We start from the raw sequence: 18,109 nt of genomic DNA, 5'->3' as shown, positions 1-18,109 counted from the left end.
ACGGCTGATTGCAGCTGACAGCAAGAAGTCCTTTGGAGAAAAGATGTTTCTGTGATCAGTGATCTTTGAATATCCTATTCAGAAACATCAGGCTTGGAACTCACTGAGAGAATCTTCCTGAGAAAGCAAGGAGACTCCCAAATTGCTTCAGAGACAGAGCTATGTCAATCAACCCAGCTGAAATTCTGGAGGAAGATCAGATGGTGCAGGCGGAAAGGACCAGCTCGCTTGAAATTCTCTGCCAGGCTTTGTGTAAGGCTCTGTGGTAGCTTGGCCAAGGCATTGGATCTATTTCATATAGAAATGATATTAAATGAGTACCCTGCCAGAATAGCTATTATCACTTCTAGTGCTATATTCTCTCTGCTAATATCTTTCCAGGTTCTCCTCTTTCCTCTCGATTAGTTATCAGCCCTTCCACCAACTTGTGCAAGGAAGTGAAGCAAACAGGTTTCAGGTGGAGGAAGAAGTTGAACTGATATGGAATCACGGGAGAGGCAGATCTTACAGGGAACTCGGAAGCTAGCATCACCTTTCAGAGTTGTCCCATAGTAAGGCAGGGAGGTGGGGCTTTATATTCCTAAACTGAGAGGTGATTAGGTGATGGCTGCTCCAGCAAAGGGTCATGACCTTGGGGAAGGCAATCTCTGGGGAGGGCTCAACTGTGAGGCCTCAGCAGAGACACCCCCAGAATCTGGGGAATGGGTGTCTTGGACCAAAGGGGGACACGAACGGTGCCCCAAGCATCTTCCATATCCTCTCACCCCAATAATGTGAGGAGCAGCCCAAGGGGTAGAGGGAATCTGGCTGAGGGCCATTTAGCTGCTTTTTCTCCCCTCTCTATTTAGATCAGCATCCCCTTTATCCCCTTTCCTCTGTCCTAAATTCTAGTGTGTTAGAGGAGTGCTCCAATGGACTCCTGTCTCCGCGCCTTCAAAAGTGTCAGACTAAGGCAGGCGGCTTAGGCCATGGGTCTTGTGATGTTAAGTTTGCAAAACTTAATGCAGTGCTTTGATAGGTTTAAATAGATTAGGTGATATATATATATTTTTTTTAGAAAAAAAGGAATTTCTAATACTCGCTTCTAATTTTTATTGCTAGCTTTTAATTGCAAATGCACAGTATTTCGGCTACATTTGGGTCCAATTGATTTTTGTCCACCGTCCAAGAAGCCTTACAGCCGTTGTTTCTATGGGAAAATGTATACTGAGTTCCAAAAGCTCAAAAGAAGTCTTGGAACAGTGCCCAGGTGGGGCTGGCCGCACAGGTAATGGCTGCAACGAGCACGTTATAATTGTCAAACCCTTCAAACACACGTAGGAAGAGCATCAGCCCATTAAGAGCTGAAGTTGCCTTTTAACTGTGCCCGGTGCAAACTGACGCTGGAGGGCAAAATATTGTTCTCATCAATTTGTTCCCAACAAATAAATCCAGTACCACACACTCCAAAACAAGGTAGGCTGTTTCGAGAGATCACACATTTTAATGGAATCACACTTCATTTCTGGAACAAGCACATCTTGCCCAGGCAGCTCAACTGTCATTACAAACAGGATCTGGTCACTGCTCCCTCTCTCCCTAGCATTATCCCTGTTTTACTGGGAAGGAAGCTGGCATGAGGCGCTGAAGTGACTTAGCCCCAAACTAGGGGTCAAGGCTGCAGCAAGCAGCTGGTGAAAGCACAGCCTGCCCCCGCCTCCACGCGGCTTGTCTCCCCACCTCCGCCTGGACTCCCTCCCAGCTGTGGGGCCGGAAATGTCCCTCTCACTCTCCTTGGCTCAGTTACCTGTGAAACAGGCTGGAAACAGCCATTCCCAGGAAGGTTCAGTGTTCATTCACTAATCAAAGAAGAAAAACCCGCCCCCAAGGGGGACATAGAACCCAGCACCGTTTCTGACCATTTCTTTCCTCCCCAAAGGGGGTCCGAATTTCTGAGGTTTGAGGTCCTCTGGTTCCTTTGACAGCGATGTTAATAATCGTACCAGTTTTCCCCTGGCGCGGCGGCACCACCGAGTAAAGAAGCCCAGTGTAGGAGATGCGCCCAGTGCAATAATGCCGGTTAAATAAGTACCGTTCATTGCCTCCCCACAGTCAAGGAGCTTAAAATCCTGTCAATCCATCCCACGTGAGGGAGATTATGTGATTTACATGTTAAAGTGTCCCGGTGGTTTGATTTGCATAGCAAAGACTTTGGGGGCACGGAAACAAAGGATCAGTGTGCATGACAAGAGTACTATTAGCATAGAGCATTCGGATTTTCAGACAGCCCAGCCTGGCAAACAATCCAGCACCTTCACCACACCCACTGAGTTTATAGGATTTGACAGTTTCTCATCGACAGTAAGGGGAGGGGTTAGGGAGTTGGGGTGTGGAAAGAGGTTGACTAGAAAGGCTGTCTTCTTAAGCACAATAATTAGTCTTTTCCTAAAGGGCTCCCCTCCTCCCGCCACCTTTTTTCACCCTCTGATATTCATTCCAAGGCAGAAATATGATGCCTAATAATAGTGGAAGAGATCAGCCACAACCATTTTGAACACTGAAGAACACAGTAGCTCAACCCTCATCAGCGCACGCACGTGCGCACACATACACACACACACACACACACACCCTGAAATGTATTTATTTGCATCTTATTTCTTCATTTATTTCTGTAATATGGACCAAGCAGCACCTAATGAAAAGAACACTGGTTAGGAAGTTCAGAGACTTGGCTTTAAGTCCTGACTTTGCCACATTCGTTACTTGGACAAGTCACCTAGTTCCTCCATCTACAGCCCAGTTTTCTCCCAAGACGGAAGATGGACCAGAGAAACTCTACAATCCCTTCCAGCACTAGCATAAGAGAAATTAATACGACAAACCAGTGCGCAGTTACATCAGACAAACGGGAAGACAGGAATGTGGGGGTTGGGGCCAAAATGAATGTTTCAGAAATCCCACCTTAAGTGTTTTGTCACCTGTCACTTTAAGAGTGTACTTACTTACCCACCCTGAGCCTGTCTCTCAGTTTTAAAAGAAGAACATCAACAAAATGTGTCTTGAGCTCTTGGGAGACTTAAATATAATGCTCTAAGTGAAAAGCACTTTGCAAATTATATATGCAATACACTGTTACTATGTGTTAACTCCAATGAGATGGAAAATCCAAGTACTAACATCAGGATGTTGTGAAATAGTCCTTTAAACCCATTGGTTTTCGGGGGTGGGGGGTGGGGGGGGGAGTGATTCTGTCACCCATGAGATATTCGGCAATGTCTGGAGACATTTTTGATAGCCACACTGGGAGCAGGGGAGAGGGCTACTGGCATCTACGGAAGAGTGGCCAGGAATGCTGCTAGATGTTCTGCAAGGCACAGGACAAGTGTCCCACAAGGAAGAATTCTCCTGCTCAAGAGTAAACCTAATACTCAAATACCGTCCTAAACAAGGGCGGTCTGTTTTCCCAGGGAAGAAGACAGGTCCAGTTGGTATGAACCACCAAATACTTAGGTCCCATGAATACCTAGACTCCCAAAGAGTCCTACAGCCCTGTGACAAAGCCCCAGCCAAAAATGGTTTCCCTCAGAGATTTAATCATCAAGCTCTTGGCCACAGGGACTTGGAGGGAGGCGGTCCTATAACCAAAAAGTCCCATGAATAGAAGTGCATGGTAATAACCTTACAAAGTTTATGCTCTCTTTTTTACTGGGGTGGAGGGAAGAAAGTCAAGTCTCCAAACTCATTTATTGTGTATAATGTGATAATGGGAGTTGGGGAATGAATGCATGAGGAATACATGATGCATCCATTATACTGAGGGCTGAAATTGATTCTGCATGTGTTCCATTCTCATGCACGCAATTAAGTGCACAGCTCATTCTCTATAGAAATCTACAAAAGATCTGCTATGAACATACCATGTAAGGGGGAAAAAATCTACTATAATTGATATATTTTTTAGTTACTTTAAAAAAGATTTAATCACTAGCCAGGTGTTACAGAATTTGAAGCATGAGTAATTCTACTGAATATCTGTTGAGCATTCTGGAAACACTTCTTGCAACCCAGGCTGAACACTGAAGGTGATTCAGGAAGATCTTCGATGGGTTGATGGGTTCAGTCTCCAACAGTCTCCAACCTTAGATGGTAAAAATAAATTATGAAACCAGAAACTCTTATTTCACGTTTAAATAGCAATATTTTTGTTTCAGAGGGAAAAAAATCACTTTAAATACATTTCTATTTTTTCTCATATAATCCCGGAAGGAGGATATTACAATAAATGGGGAAACAAAACTGTAAGGAATAAGAAAGCTTTGAGGGTAGGGTTAGAGCTCAAAATCTTTAAGTTATTTAAATTCACACCAACATCTCTGAAAATGCCGGTTACCCTCTCTATACTTTGTCCTTCGACTCGACACCCTCCTGTTCCGTGTTATGCCAATGTGTTCTCTACATGGCTTTCTGAATAACAGTGACTTGGTAGGCAAAGGTATGACAACGCTGGGCCATTTCCTCTTGACTTGTCCTGTTCAAACCAGAGTTCAGGCCTTGAGCCTGGTGTTAAGGTCTCTGAGTCCTGACACCTGACCCAAGATGAGAGTCCTTTCCTTTACCCTCTTGAAATGTCAAGGGGGCACTGGCATGGACTCTCTCCACTGAGTTAAGAGCCGGGCAGTGAAAGCACGTCATGGAGGTGAAACCCTTGTAAAACACACAGCAAAGGCATCATAGTTTCAAGGTGATCCAAGGTCACTGCTCCTGAGAGCTCAGTGAAAAGGCATTGACAACACCTTCAGAAACCCTGGTTTTGTAGTGCATTCGTAATTGTCGTCTCTTTGAGGAAGGAGCTGTTTAAGGTATATGCAGATAACATTCCAGATTTTTCCTGTGTCTGAGTATAAACTTGGCACTTTTAAAAATGGCATAAAATCAGGGGCGCCTGGGTGGCTCAGTTGGTTAAGCGACTGCCTTCGGCTCAGGTCATGATCCTGCAGTCCCAGGATCGAGTCCCGCATCGGGCTCCCTGCTCGGCAGGGAGCCTGCTTCTCCCTCTGACCCTCCTCCCTCTCATGCTCTCTCTCTATCATTCTCTCTCTCTCTCAATAATAAATAGATAAAAATCTTTAAAAAAAAAAAAGGCATAAAATCTGTCAAGTTACCTGGGTGCCGTTTTTGAAATTACTACTACAATGAACTAAGTGGTGCCTCACAGGACTTACCCCATGTTCAAAAACTGTTCATATAATTAAGGGATAAAGCCATTTGATAAAACCCTAAGAATAATTTAGGTCCTAGAAGAATCCAACTATTTCAGGCCTGCTTTTGTCCATGTACTTCCCCTAGGACCTAGGTGAACTCTGAAATTTTCTAATTAACAGTTTATTGTAAGAAATTCTTAAAAGGTATTATTCTCCTTCTATCCCTGAACAGGCATGCACACATACACAATTTCCTTTCTAGAGTTCCCTTTTGAGGTTTCTGGTTAAAAACAATCCCAGCTTCAAAAGGGGCTTTCTGGTTTGAGGCAGAGAGAGGAATGGAAAGGTGAACCGCCCAGGAGGTACTGTGTCAGAACCTATAGATTATTTCCACTTAGGATAGGCATAGACGGGAATGGCTAAAGGCAGAAGGAAGGAGGCTTTATTTTCCACAGACTTGCATATGTTTAAATTGGAGGAGAAATCCTCAGCAGTGCCTAGGTTAGTCGATCTCAAATAAGTGACCAAGGAACTTTCCCTGAGAAAGCAGTAGCTATCCCTGCTAGGATTACTGAAATTGGGTGGCACTGTTTGCATTCTTGGCAGAGAAAAGCCTCAAAGCCAAGTTCCTGGGATATCAATCTCCTAGAATGACAAAGAGCTAAGGGGAAAACAGTCATCTGAGAAAAAACGGTACTTATTCAAAAATATTTCCAGAGGCTATGCATGCTCCAAGGGATATAGACTAAACATTTTTTTTTCTTTCACGTAATGAGGAAATGGAGCCAGTCACACTGTTGGAAGAACTGTGACAAAGGAAGCGCGTGGACCTTGACCCGGAAGCAGATGATCCTCCCTCTCTTTAGCGTCAGAAGGTCAGTAGTAGCCTAACGCTCCGTCCCGGTGCCCACGCCATTCCCCTCACCTCGTTGCATCATGTGGGCATTTTATCATCTCACATCATCACAAGAAGAAGGGTGAGCGCAGGACGCTAAGCTATTTTGATAGGCCACATTCACAGAGCTTTTAGTACAGTCGTTTTTATAACTGTTCTGTTTTCTTATGAGTTATTGTGGTTAATCTCTTCTGGGCCTAATTTATAAATTAAATTTTATCATAGGCGTGTGTGTACAGGAAAAAACACAGTCTATGTAGGGGTGAGTACTATGGGCGGTTTCACACATCCACTGCCGGGGGCGGGGGGTCTTGGAATGTAACCCCCCCGGATAAAGGGGGCTACAGTCCTTATCATATCCTCAGGCGTAGTTTGTGATCTCTGTCGGGAGAGTGAGGAGTTGTGGGAAAAGGGATGCAGCAAACATTCCTACGGCGTTTGTCTCAGGACAGAAGAAAACAATGTCTCTGAGACCAGAGCATCCAGGAACACGTTGCCTCACCCTTTACTTGGGTTTTACATTGAAAATAATAAGCAATATGCCGTTGGACACAAGAGCACTTTAAATTGGAATTAAGCAAACTTAACAAATATAAAAAGCTAAGACAGTATATAATTATTTCAGTTCCCTTTGCTAGTAACTTACCCCATATTGTTCCTCAAACCTATGACCTCTACATGGATCAAAACAAAGTCTCCTTTTAAAATAATTTAAAAATTCATTTAAAGATAAATATTATAGTATATGCTTGTTTAGTTTCCTCAGTCCCTATCCTGATATTAAGTCTATGTTACACGTATACTCTCCTGGTGAAATATTTAAGATAAAACGATGTTTAATAAATTTTCCAGGCTTATCTGAGAATAGTCACCTTTCTCTCTCTGTCTTTTCATTTACTGCATTTTTCCACATAAGGAACACCATATCTGAACAATCCATTTTAAAAATAAACAAAGCTCTGTGGGTGGCTGATCTTAGATCGTGCCTGAGATTTATCTTCGTATCAGCCTTAATCTGCGTTGCCTTCCAGTAGCAATGCTTCCCCAGTCTCGAATGGAAGGCACTCACCGAGGAAACTACAAATATATCTTTCAATTTTCCCAGAAGGTTCTTTCTCAACATGAATGTTTCCATGAGTTGTTTATATCCCGTTGACTATAACCCTATTACTTCGACTGGGAACAGATGTTGGTATGTTGTGAAAAACTAATATTCATCTCAAAAATTTCATTTAGATCATTGTACATGAACACCTAGAGATAAATGCAAGGCTAAGGTAATAGAATACAAGAACATGAAAAAAAATTCAGAAATAGCTTATTCTTGCTATGCCTTTTATCTTCTGGAAGTAGAAGCAACAAACTTTGCCAAAAATTGATTGGGAATTAATTAGAAAATTCTCTGACCTAAATCAAATGACAAATTATGTGAAAATAGAATTTTTTTCATACACTGCAAAACTGTACTTTCCTGGTGATATCTGTTTTATTATGTAGTGTTATATACATTTTTAATGATATTCTATACTGATCAACATCATTTATTTTGTATACATGTTTAGTCCAATTTTACTTATAAGGACACTTAGGATTCCAAAAATGCACAGTCTTATGGAAAAATCTCATCTTTATATGCTGCCCAATAGAGGCTGACAATGTTAAATCTTTTTCTTTTCTTTTTTTTTTTTTTTAAAGATTTTATTTATTTTTTAACAGAGAGAGAGAGACAGCGAGAGAGGGAACACAAGCAGGGGGAGTGGGAGAGGGAGAAGCAGGCTTCCCGCCGAGCAGGGAGCCCGATGCGGGGCTCGATCCCAGGACCCTGGGATCATGACCTGAGCCGAAGGCAGACGCTTAACGACTGAGCCACCCAGGTGCCCCGACAATGTTAAATCTTTGAAGAAATTAAATAATAGTGAATTTTTTAGTTATGATTGAAGTGAATGAGGGTGTCTAATACATATTGACCAACACAGAGATATTGCTGGAAGATTCAGTAACAAGTGCTGTGCTACCAGACTGTGGTCTTAGACATCCACCAAAGGACATTCATTATTCAAAGTCAGAAAAGATTAATAAGGCCACAAAAGGAATAGCGTGTGACCATTACTCAAAAAAGGTATTTGAACTCAGGCACCAAAAAGTTGAATGGCATTAATTATAGGACATCTGACAAGGGGAATTTTAAAGCAAGCTCTAATATGAGAAAGATCCTAAGGAGAGGCAAAAGATTAATACTGGCCATCCTGGGTAGGAGTCATTTTTTCTGTGTCAGAGATTTGTATCTCAAACCCATCACTGGTAAGACTCCAGCTCGTTTACCCCATCACTGTCCTGACTTCTGAGCTCTTAAAAAAAAGATTTTGAAACTTGGAATAAGTGAAAAATCATCAAAGAAAAGCTCAGAATCTCTTAGTAGGATTGTTTTAATGTAGCCATGCTGTTATCAGTATGAGGTAGTGATAACTCAAGTAGAGACTGAAGGTGTTTTTCCTCACCTGTTCTTTGTAGGGACCTATCTGGCGAAAGTAGTCATGAAGAACACAAGCATCAGAGCCATACTTACGTGGTAGAGAATTAGGTCATAGAAGTTAATTTTTTAGGATTATGTCATAGAAGAGACCTAAGGTATCTGATAAAACTCTCTTATTTTACAGATAAAAAAACTCAAGTTTGGAGAAGCTGATATTTTTTCTAAGTGTACATAGCAAGTCAGTGGGAGGCTATGAAGCTTGAGGGTGAAGGGCTCTGGAATTGTACTGCTTGGTGGGCATCTTATCTTCATCACTTGGTGGTCATGACCAAACCATGTTCTTGGTTTCGGTTTCAATCTCTTTCTTCATCTGTAAAACTGACAATAGTAGCAGTGTAGAAGCCCTCTTATCCAACGTAATAAAGACAGTATATCAAAATTACAGTATAAGCAGTGATACACTATAAATACAAACACTAAATTATGTATTTTAACCTATTATATGCATCTGTATATATTTAATCTAACACATGCATACAAACCTAATATATATTATATTAATAAGATCATTATATTTTTATTAACAGTTATATAGTATATTTTATATATTTTAATATATGATATACTCTTATAATATATATTATATAAATATAAAATATATTATATATTTTTTATGTATGTGTACATCTATGTGTATATTCAATTATATTTCATGTAGGGCCAAGGTCTTTTCTCTGAGTATGGACCCTCTGATTGGGTTTCTAGTCATCCATAAACTTTCCTTCCTTTAAAGGAGAGCAAAAATTTTAAAGACATTCATGAGTCAATCTAAGCACAGGATTCTTTTAGCTTTTTACAGTTTCCAAATTTGTAATGGTCATCTCACCTGTACCTAATTCAACAGCATTTTTTAGAACACATATTGATTAAATCTTTCCAGTGCATTCAACTTAGTTTTTATAAAAATAACCTTTTTTTCTATGGGGATTCTTATTTCACTGCATTGTGTTATATTCAATAAAATAGGCAATTGCATTAACAGGTGCAACTGTTATAATCAGATTTGGGTCCAAACACCTCTGATTCTTGATAACATACACCTCGACTTGAGGTAGCATTGGTGATCAGCTTCCAGGAGACAGGCCCACCCTGGAACTGTTGATGTGCAATAAGTATGTCAGTGTGCTTTATGGATGGAATGCAGAAAGCCAAGTTGTCTTTTAAATGCAGGTGGTTGGGGTACCTGGGTGGCTCAGTCGGTTACACGTCTGACTCTTGATTTCGGCTCAGGTCGTGATCTCAGGGTAGTGAGATTGAGCTGCATCAGGCTCCACGCTCAGAGGGGAGTCTGCTTGAGATTCACTCTCTCTCTCCCCCCTCTGTCCCTCCCCCTGCTCATGTGTGCTCCCTCCCTCCTCTCTCTCTTTCTCTCTCTCTAATAAATAAATAAATCTTTAAATGCAGGTGGTTAAGGAAGCTCCTACTGAAAGCTCACCGAACAGTGGCAGCACATGTTAGCTATTAATATAAAAGTTTAGAACTCATTTTTCCTGACTTCTTGGCAGGAGACGATTCTTTTATGTAGCTATTATTTTTTTCTTTTACACAGCTATTATTTTTTTCTTTTACACATTTCTTTTTCACAGTGACATTCAAAATAATTTTTACTCTCTATTTAGCCACAGTAATAAAAATTACCAGTGGAATAAGTGTTTGTTGCAACAGTAAAGATTGGCAATCAGTTCTAGAGTTATGCTAACTATAGTCCCCATGATATAAGAAAAATATTTTTATGTTTTTAATAGTTGGTTTCTACTTTTCTCACTATTCAGATGCATATAGTTTAAACATCAAATGGTGTATCACACTAATTCTAATATGCACTCTTTTTTTACATTTTAATATCTTTGAAATCTGGATGCCTTTTTACTGTCCATGACATCTAATAATTACAATGGACCAGGTGGCAGTTGTAACATGGTGGCACTGCCTGTGCATTGACCCTCCTTAAAAGTACCAACATTACAATTCAGAAGTGACAGAAACTTGGAAGAGAAACACAGAATCAATAGATCAGTCTTTTGAGGAATGCTGCATTGCCAGTGATCTCAGTGACCTAGAGAGCACTTACTGCATGGAAAAATACAAGCACCAACAACTTGAATTAAACTAATTCAAAAGAGCTTGAAATTCCAGGAATACCTTATCTAACTTCACTTATATTTTGTTTGTCATGTATGCAAAGGAGTGATATATGACCATCATATATGATGCATGATCAGTATGATTAAAAATACTATATCAAGGGGCGCCTGCGTGGCTCAGTTGGTTAAGCGGCTGCCTTCGGCTCAGGTCATGATCCCAGGCTCCTGGGATCGAGCCCCGCGTCGGGCTCCCTGCTCAGTGGGGAGGCTGCTTCTCCCTCTGCCTCTGCCTGCCTCTCTGCCTACTTGTGCTCTCTCTCTCTGTCAAATAAATAAATAAAATCTTTTTTAAAAAATACTGTATCAAATAACTATAAAAGAGCTCCTTCATTAATATTGTATAAAGATGATTTCTGAGATGCCTGGGTGGTTCAGTGGGTTAAGCCTCTGCCTTTGGCTCAGGTCGCGATCCCAGGGTCCTGGGATCGAGTCCCACATCCTGCTGAGCAGGGAGCCTGCCTTTCCCTCTGCCTGCCACTCCCCCTGCTTGTTTTCTCTCTCTCTCTCTCTGACAAATAAATAAATAATTCTTTAAAAAAAGATGATTTCTGACAACAGGGGAGTAATTGGTACCAAAGTAGCACTCCCATCATAAACAAGCATAACACTGAGACAAATATATGTGTTCAGGCATTGGACCACAAGCAGTGTGTGGCTGGGATCCCTGAGAAAAAGAACTCACGATGTGTGTCTTTTTATTACGTAGCTGTCTGACTGGGGACAAATTTCTGACTACAGTGCAGTAAGCTGGAGTCGAAGCAGATCGTGGAAGTTGATCTGAGCTGGGAAGGCAGAGATCAGAGTTGGGGCAGCTGAAGCCACCGAATTCTACAGGGCTAGGACCCCAGAGGTAGAAGTGGCACAGAGTGAGGGCTCCAAAGGTTGAGATGGGCTTTCTCATGAGTCCTCAAATCACTAGGTATCAGTATGAAAAAAAACGAATCTTGACCCCATCTCACACTGTAAACAAAAATAATTTGATAACAATCCTACCTAAATTTAAAAGTGAAAACAATAAAACTCCTAGAAGAACACATAGAAGAAAATCTTTGTAAACTTGATTGGCAAAGTACTAAGCATAAAAAAAGAAAAATTGATAGGGGCGCCTGGGTGGCTCAGTCAGTTAAGCGTCCTACTCTTGATCTCAGCTCAGGTCTTGATCTTAGGGTCATGAGTTCAAGCCCCACATTGGGCCCCACGCCAGCTCCACATGGAGCCTACATAAAAAAAAAAAAAAATTGATAAATTGGACTTCATCAAAATTAAAAACTCTGACAGGGCCAGGATTAGAGTGAGGCAAGCAAAGCCAAAGCATGCAAGTTCAGAGTCAGATTTTGTCTTTATTTAAAAGTTTGATATTTTGTCCATTGTGATTTTTAACATTAATTTGGATTTTTAAAATATTGGATTAAAATATTATTTATCTTGATTACTCAGTTTTGGGCCTTGTTCTAAATTTTGTGCTTAAGGCAGGTGCTTACTTTCCTCACCCTTGTCCTGGCACTGATCCTATCCATCCTAAATTCTGAGCTGTGTATCCTAAAGTCAGTGGGACCCACAGGCTCTGTTTTGGTTCTCCCTCCCTTCTCTGTAGCCTGAAAACTCTTTCCAGTCAGTAAACTGGGGCAATTATAGAAAACACCTCATTTGTTTTCCTTCTCTCAGGAACCACTCTTACGTTCTACATATGGTCCAATGGTTGGACATTGTTGTTTCATACATCTCATCCAGTCTTCTAGTTGTTTAAGGGTAATTACGGTCCCTGTGCCCATTATTGCTGGAAGCATAAGTACTCACAAGAGTTTTGAAGTATATTTTTATCTCTAGTGTTTGCATTTTTAAAGTTCAGTGACCATGGCAACTCCTTAGTCTACCTCAATTTATACTGTTTTGGAAGAGGGTCATCAAAATTTTTCTAAAAGTATTATAATTTTAAATCTATATTAACATTTGGCTGATGGCCTGGTGACCATTTATTTGATCACACTGATTTTTTTAAGTCTAAAAATATTTGGTAATTACTTGTAAGACTGCTATGGGAAGTACGCTGAGCTGAAGTTATATACAATTGTGCAAGTGTGTGTCACATGGCTGTCTGTAATAATTCATGATGAAAAATACTGGAAATTGCTGCGTTCTGAAATTGCTTCCATCTCATTGATTTGTAGAAGTATATTCTGTTTGTGTGTGCCATGTTAGAGATATGGAAAACTTTTAAGAGATTTAGTTTACTTTTCTCTATTGCCACATGAACTTTAAAGGATGTTTTATCTTGGGGTGCCTTGGTGGCTTAGTCCGTTAAGCGTCCGACTCTTGGTTTTGGCTCAGGTCATGATCTCACGGTTGTGGGATAGAGCCCCTAATTGGGCTCTGCACTTAGTGTGGAGTCTGCTTCAGATTTTTTCTCCCTCTTGCTCTGCCCCTAGCTGCTCCTGCTCTCTCTCTCAAATAAAAAAAATTAAAAATCTTAAAAAAAAAAGTTTTATCTTTACTTTCTAGTCCAGGGATAAGGTATTTGTTCCAGAAGCCCGGACTCACATCAGAGGTGGAAGGTCAGTGGCTCTCAAACTGTAGGTCACTAGTATAGAATTAGAAGAGGGGGTGGGAATGATGAAGAGGAAGAAAGAAGGGTCACATTCACGGCTATGGGATGGAGACCAGAGAAGCCAGCCACAGTTAGAAGGTCTAGAGTAGGGCGCCTGGGTGGCTCAGATGGTGGGGCATCTGCCTTTGGCTCAGGTCATGACCTCCAGGTCCTGGGATTGAGCCCCATGTCAGGCTCCCAGCTCAGGGGGAGTCTGCTTCTCCCTCTCTCTCTGCCTCTCCCCCTGCTTGTGCTCTCTCTCAAATGAATAAATAAGATCTTAAAAAAAAAAAAAAAAAGAAGAAGGTCTGGAGTAGAGAGCAGGAGGCCAGAGGCAGCAGCTCTGTATATCCTCAGACCTGGGAGTGGATGGAACACCTCGGTGACTCTCCATTAGGAGGCTCTTAGATACTTTGTCCAGAGGGACGGATCATTTTCATTCTGTTGTGATCAGTAGCATGCACTTACTAGGAGAGCACGGTAATCATGTAACAAAAAATAATTTGTATTCATAAACTATCTCCCTAGAGGCATAAGACATTATTTAGATTAGTTTAGATTAAGAAAATTATCTTCTTCCTTCCCCTTACTGACCAAACATAGAACAAGTCTTAGCGTCTTTTAGTATTGCTGCAACATGTGTTTATTGCAACACAAATGTGAAAGAAAGTGCCATGAGGCAAGGTATAAGAGGCCCATTCATTCTTAAAATGAGTCCATGTTCTCTTCTCCCTGCTGAGGCTGCCAGCCATCTGCCAATTGTGATGTACTTTATGATATGGACAGAGGAAGCTAGACAAAGATCACCAATTAATTTCCTTCCCTACAAATGACAAAATTTATCATGAAGCAGAATTGCTTAAATCAGTGACCACTGGGTCTTGGCTTGTACCACAAAGGCTAGCCTCTCCTCTCTGACAACTGCTTTAAACTTGGAAAGAACTCAGCACTTCTGCCCCCTTGACACAGCTCTCTATGCCAGATTACAGACAGAGGGTTCCATGGTGGAATGTGGGGTTTGGAAAAGACTGTAGTGCTTCTATTTTTTTTTTTTAAGATTTATTTATTTGACAGAGAGAGACACAGCAAGAGAGGGAACACAAGCAGGGGGAGTGGGAGAGGGAGAAGCAGGCTTCCCGCTGAGCAAGGAGCCCGATGTGGGGCTCAATTCCAGGACCCTGGGATCATGACCTGACCTGAAGGCAGACGCTTAACAACTGAGCCACCCAGGTGCCCCAAGACTGTAGAACTTCTAATACGAGCCTCTCAACTTACAGATGAGCTAACCAAGGCCCATACAGGCTACATGACTTGCACAGAATCAGCATAAGTCAAAGATATATTTACTCACACATTTATCCAGTTATAGTCAGTGACACCTTTCTTACTTGCCTTATCCTGACTACACAGTTTAAGGGTAAGTGTGTTTTTACCCAAATGATGAAACTCGTTTGCAAATACATGTTTAGGTTTCTTTATAACCAGATGAAGTTAAAATTTTAATTTAATAAATAAATTGAATATGAAAAAAATCAAGGAAAGAGAGTAGGTAATAATTACATTAATAAACACTTGAGTATTGATAATGTACAAGGCTCTGAGCTAAGTTCTAAGGAGACTACTGGAGAAAATGCAAAGCAGGTTAAGATAATTGCCAGTATCAGCTATGCATTGCTGCCCAAGCAAAAGTGAAACTGAGCAGGTTAAAACAGCAATTTATTATATTTCGGGATCTTGTGGGCAGACTGGGCAGTTCTTGTGCTTGTTTCTGCGGCTGCAGTGAGCTGGGGGCTTGGCTGGTGCTAGATACTCTGATGGTTGGTTAGGAGGATGGTTAGTGGGGATGTCTGAAGTGACAGAGATGGCCAGGCCTCTCTCCAGCCTGTCTTTCACCCCAGGCCTCTTCACATGATGGCAGAGCATTGCAAAGAAGAAAAAGTTGCAAGTCCTCTTGAGACTCTCGTGACATCAATTCCATCATATTCTTTTGGGCAACAAAAGTCAAAAGGACCAGCCCAGAAGCAAGTGATGGAGAAAAAGCAGTTTCATCACTTCCTGGGAAGAACTGTGAAGAGTTTGTGATCATTTTTAATCCATTGCTTGTCCATATCTCAGGAACTTAGAATCTACTTGTAGAAACTCATTATTAATATAAATAGCCACAAGGCATAGCATTATTGACTGTTAGTATGTGGGAGGCATGTTTCTAATGCCTTTATATGTCATATCTAACTTGATTCTCATTGTAATCCTATGAATTATCATGAGTGATGGTGGGTTTCCTTATTAGAGATGAAACCGTAGAACCTAAAAGATTCAGTAACTTGCCTTAAGGTCATGCAATCTGTGCATATTGAAGCAGAATTATGGCCCAAAAGTCCAATTCTAAACCCTAGTCTCTTGAACACCCCACTTTGTGAAATGCACAGTAAGGACATTGTACTAATTTTCTGTTGCTCTCATAACACATTGCCACAAACTCAATGGCTTAAACCAACACAAATTTCTTATCTCAGAAGTTGGGGTTGGCTTAGTTGGTTCCTCTGCCCCAGGTTTCACAAAGCTAAAATCAAGACTGGGCTTTTATTGAGAAATTCTGGGAAGAACCTTCCTATTTACATCCTGATTGTTGGCAGAATCCGGTTCCTTGAAGCTGAAGGACTGAGCTCCCATTCTGTTGTTGGCTGTCAACTCTGGACCACCCTTAGCTCCTAACTTCTTAGAAGAACATTCTCCATTTCTCGCATGTAGGCCCCTATATCCCAAAGCCAGCAACAGCACCTCAAATCCTCCACACACTTAAGAATCTCTCTACCTTTCCCTTCTATCACATCTCTCTGACTGCAGCCATCTCTGCTTTTAAGGGCTCAGCCCGTGTGATTAGATTGAGACCATCTACCCAACCTCTCTATTTTAAGGTCTGTAACTTTAATTGCACCTGCCAAGTCCCTATTGCCCTATAAGGTAACACATCACAGATTCCAGGGACTTGAGGTTATTCTGCCTACCACAGATATGAAGTACCACTGGATTCAGAGGAAAATGAGATCATGAGGGCTGGGAGGTTAGGAAGTGTTCAGAAATGTAAAATATGAGTTGGCTTTTAAGAGATATATAAGAGGTGCTCTTTGTGTTGGGGAGAAAGAAATAAAGCCCATAGGGGAGGCTATTCCAGTAAGTAACAAGAATTGCAGGAGTAAGGACACATGGGAAAGTATAAGGCATTTGTGGTGATAATGACTAGAATGATGGATTCGTGGAAGCAATCGGTGGGGAGATATGTTAGTGTACAAGTTAAGGTCAGCTGGTGGAGAACCATAAATGTCACACAGAGGAATTTGGGTTTTATGCTACAAGCAACAGGAAGTCATTATGTTTTGTTTTGTTTCGTTTCGTTGTCGTGTTTTTAGTAAAGGAATGAAAAATAAAATGACCTGGAAAAATGAATCCAAGTGCATAGGAAAGATACAAGTGAGGAGAGCAAGAAGGTGGCTAGGTAAGTTAGGGAACTGTAATAATCATCCAGCTGTGCAATTATAAGGGTGGATAGAAAGGAAGGGAAACTAACAAGAGACCCCAGAAAGAAAGAGACAGCTCCTGTGGGACTGACTAAATGTTGCATCTGATGGAGGGAAATGTGACCTTGGAGAAAGGGTGTGGGATGGATCTACTAGAAAGAGGAAACCTGAATCAGCTTAAGTCTTAAATGTGATTCCAGCCTGGGGAGAAGAACTCTGCCCTAATTGGGAGTGGTTGGGATCTGCATCCTGCTCAGCCTTCTTGTCCCACCATCCTCCTACTCAGGGTAAGAAATGGACTCCCCACAAAGTAGGTGCCTGCTGGAGTCTCCCTGATTTCAAAAGCCACATCTCTAGGCACAGAAGAGCAGACACACTTTGTCTCTCCTGAAAATCTCCTTTAAATATTTGGAGTTATTTTCCAAACAGTGGTTTAATTAGTGTTTTTAATTTTTGCATTTAATGAAAAATTTACAGCTCCATGGTTGCTTCCGAGGATTCTGTGTGCTTGTGATGGTGTTCTCTCTTTTTTCCTCTTCCTATTAATTTTAATGCAAGATTTCTATAGTCTCAAAATTTTCTGAACTTTAATCTTTGAGGGCATCTCTGCATCTCAGAATTGAGTTATACAAGAATAATAATAATAATAATAAATCCCCAAATGTACAAGAGGATGGATTAAGAGATCACTTTTGAAGGCACTTCTTAATAAACATTCTTTGGCAGGCCTGAGATTTACAGGGGGCCATCATCAAAGCTGCCATGTAAATGGGGACATATTGACAACTTTTCCCTTAAAGGCAGAGCAAAAAGGATTTATATGCTCCAACCACAGCTCCCTTGGGAACTCAACAAGGGACTTATTTTGTTTCTCTTTTAATAGCTCCTCTTGGGTACTTTATGGACCAGTTCTCTCATCTCAAGTGTCTGATCCCAAGACATAAATTAATTTTAGATGCACCTTTTATCCATCTTGTCTGCTAAGGCAATATTCACTATTTGTTTTGGTTGCCATGGAGATAATTGACTTCCTGCCGTGGCAGGAGTCTTGTTTGTGGGTATTAAAGGGGTTTGGGTCCAGGGATTCTTTAATTTTCACACAGTAAGGAAAGCCATTTCATCAATGGAGCATTTGTATACATCTCCCACTTATAACTGGAATGATTTGTTTTATCACCTTGTGAGATTTCCGTTTTTATTTTCCATCACTTCCTTTTTTAAGGTTTAACCTCTACTCTCCAAGGTGCTGACT

The sequence above is a fragment of the Mirounga angustirostris genome, unplaced genomic scaffold, assembly GCF_029215605.1.
Source record: "Mirounga angustirostris isolate CCGP_5_RB_7025 unplaced genomic scaffold, mMirAng1.0.hap1 SCAF_3, whole genome shotgun sequence".
Taxonomy (NCBI): domain Eukaryota; kingdom Metazoa; phylum Chordata; class Mammalia; order Carnivora; family Phocidae; genus Mirounga; species Mirounga angustirostris.
This window is presented reverse-complemented; position numbering follows the sequence as displayed.